Genomic DNA, 3,408 nt, shown 5'->3' with positions numbered 1-3,408 from the left:
ATGACAGCTTCTTCGTCGTTCCAATCAAAGCAGGATGAATCACTTTGCAAGAAGCTTGATTTCGATACATAAAGTGGTGGAGAATTACCAGGAAGTTGAATAAATCTCATAGGAGTTGGGATGAAGAAGTTATCTCACTTTCAAATCAGGTGATTCCAGTTTCCGAGTTTGGGAATAGAACATCTTCTTCGTCGTTCCAATCAAACCAGGATGAATCACTTTGTAAGAAGCTTGATTTGGATACATTAAGTGGTGGGGAATGACTAGGAAGTTGAATAAATCTCATAGGAGTTGGGATGAAGAAGGTATCCCACTTTCAAATTAGGTGATTCTAGTTTCCCAGTTTGGGAATAGGACAGCTTCTTCGTCGTTCCAATCAAAGCAGGATGAATCACTTTGTAAGAAGCTTGATTTGGATACATAAAGTGGTGGAGAATTACCAGGAAGTTGAATAAATCTCATAGGAGTTGGGATGAAGAAGTTATCTCACTTTCAAATCAGGTGATTCCAGTTTCCCAGTTTGGGAATAGGATAGCTTCTTTGTCATTCCAATCAAAGCAGGATGAATCACTTTGTAAGAAGCTTGATTTGGATACATAAAGTGGTGGAGAATTACCAGGAAGTTGAATAAATCTCATAGGAGTTGGGATGAAGAAGTTATCTCACTTTCAAATCAGGTGATTCCAGTTTCCCAGTTTGGGAATAGGACAGCTTCTTCGTCGTTCCAATCAAAGCAGGTTGAATCACTTTGTAAGAAGCTTGATTTGGATACATAAAGTGGTGGAGAATTACCAGGAAGTTGAATAAATCTCATAGGAGTTGGGATGAAGAAGTTATCTCACTTTCAAATCAGGTGATTCCAGTTTCCCAGTTTGGGAATAGGATAGCTTCTTTGTCATTCCAATCAAAGCAGGATGAATCACTTTGAAAGAAGGTTTTTTTGGATACATACAGTGTTGGAGAATCACCAGAAAGTTGAATAAATCTCATAGGAGTTGGGATGAAGAAGTTATCCCACTTTCAAATCAGGTGATTCCAGTTTCCCAGTTTGGGAATAAGACAGCTTCTTCGTCGTTCCAATAAAAGCAGGATGAATCACTTTGTAAGAAGCTTGATTTGGATACATAAAGTGGTGGAGAATCACCAGGAAGTTGAATAAATCTCATAGGAGTTGGGATGAAGAAGTTATCTCACTTTCAAATCAGGTGATTCCAGTTTCCAGTTTGGGAATAGAACATCTTCTTCGTCGTTCCAATTAAACCAGGATGAATCACTTTGTAAGAAGCTTGATTTGGATACATTAAGTGGTGGGGAATGAATAGGAAGTTGAATAAATCTCATAGGAGTTGGGATGAAGAAGGTATCCCACTTTCAAATTAGGTGATTCCAGTTTTCCAGTTTGGGAATAGGACAGCTTCTTCGTCGTTCCAATCAAAGCAGGTTGAATCACTTTGTAAGAAGCTTGATTTGGATACATAAAGTGGTGGAGAATTACCAGGAAGTTGAATAAATCTCATAGGAGTTGGGATGAAGAAGTTATCTCACTTTCAAATCAGGTGATTCCAGTTTCCTAGTTTGGGAATAGGATAGCTTCTTTGTCATTCCAATCAAAGCAGGATGAATCACTTTGAAAGAAGCTTTATTTGGATACATAAAGTGTTGTAGAATCACCAGCAAGTTGAATAAATCTCATAGGAGTTGGGATGAAGAAGTTATCCCACTTTCAAATCAGGTGATTCCAGTTTCCCAGTTTGGGAATAGGACAGCTTCTTCGTCGTTCCAATCAAAGCAGGTTGAATCACTTTGTAAGAAGCTTGATTTGGATACATAAAGTGGTGGAGAATTACCAGGAAGTTGAATAAATCTCATAGGAGTTGGGATGAAGAAGTTATCTCACTTTCAAATCAGGTGATTCCAGTTTCCCAGTTTGGGAATAGGATAGCTTCTTTGTCATTCCAATCAAAGCAGGATGAATCACTTTGAAAGAAGCTTTATTTGGATACATAAAGTGTTGGAGAATCACCAGCAAGTTGAATAAATCTCATGGGAGTTGGGATGAAGAAGTTATCCCACTTTCAAATCAGGTGATTCCAGTTTTCCAGTTTGGGAATAGGACAGCTTCTTCGTTGTTCCAATCAAAGCAGGTTGAATCACTTTGTAAGAAGATTGATTTGGATACATAAAGTGGTGGAGAATTACCAGGAAGTTGAATAAATCTCATAGGAGTTGGGATGAAAAAGTTATCTCACTTTCAAATCAGGTGATTCCAGTTTCCCAGTTTGGGAATAGGATAGCTTCTTTGTCATTCCAATCAAAGCAGGATGAATCACTTTGAAAGAAGCTTTATTTGGATACATAAAGTGTTGGAGAATCACCAGCAAGTTGAATAAATCTCATAGGATTGGGATGAAGAAGTTATCCCACTTTCAAATCAGGTGATTCCAGTTTCCCAGTTTGGGAATAGGACAGCTTCTTCGTCGTTCCAATCAAAGCAGGTTGAATCACTTTGTAAGAAGCTTGATTTGGATACATAAAGTGGTGGAGAATTACCAGGAAGTTGAATAAATCTCATAGGAGTTGGGATGAAGAAGTTATCTCACTTTCAAATCAGGTGATTCCAGTTTCCCAGTTTGGGAATAGGATAGCTTCTTTGTCATTCCAATCAAAGCAGGATGAATCACTTTGAAAGAAGCTTGATTTGGATACATAAAGTGTTGGAGAATCACCAGCAAGTTGAATAAATCTCATAGGAGTTGGGATGAAGAAGTTATCCCACTTTCAAATCAGGTGATTCCAGTTTCCCAGTTTGGGAATAAAACAGCTTCTTCGTCGTTCCAATAAAAGCAGGATGAATCACTTTGTAAGAAGCTTGATTTGGATACATAAAGTGGTGGAGAATCACCAGGAAGTTGAATAAATCTCATAGGAGTTGGGATGAAGAAGTTATCTCACTTTCAAATCAGGTGATTCCAGTTTCCAGTTTGGGAATAGAACATCTTCTTCGTCGTTCCAATTAAACCAGGATGAATCACTTTGTAAGAAGCATGATTTGTATACATTAGGTGGTGGGGAATGAATAGGAAGTTGAATAAATCTCATAGGAGTTGGGATGAAGAAGGTATCCCACTTTCAAATTAGGTGATTCCAGTTTTCCAGTTTAGGAATAGGACAGCTTCTTCGTCGTTCCAATCAAAGCAGGTTGAATCACTTTGTAAGAAGCTTGATTTGGATACATAAAGTGGTGGAGAATTACCAGGAAGTTGAATAAATCTCATAGGAGTTGGGATGAAGAAGTTATCTCACTTTCAAATCAGGTGATTCCAGTTTCCTAGTTTGGGAATAGGATAGCTTCTTTGTCATTCCAATCAAAGCAGGATGAATCACTTTGAAAGAAGCTTTATTTGGATA

Source organism: Brassica rapa, chromosome A07 (assembly GCF_000309985.2).
Source record: "Brassica rapa cultivar Chiifu-401-42 chromosome A07, CAAS_Brap_v3.01, whole genome shotgun sequence".
Classification (NCBI taxonomy): Eukaryota; Viridiplantae; Streptophyta; class Magnoliopsida; order Brassicales; family Brassicaceae; genus Brassica; species Brassica rapa.
The sequence above is the reverse complement of the archived record's forward strand: the minus strand, read 5'-3'. Positions refer to the sequence as shown.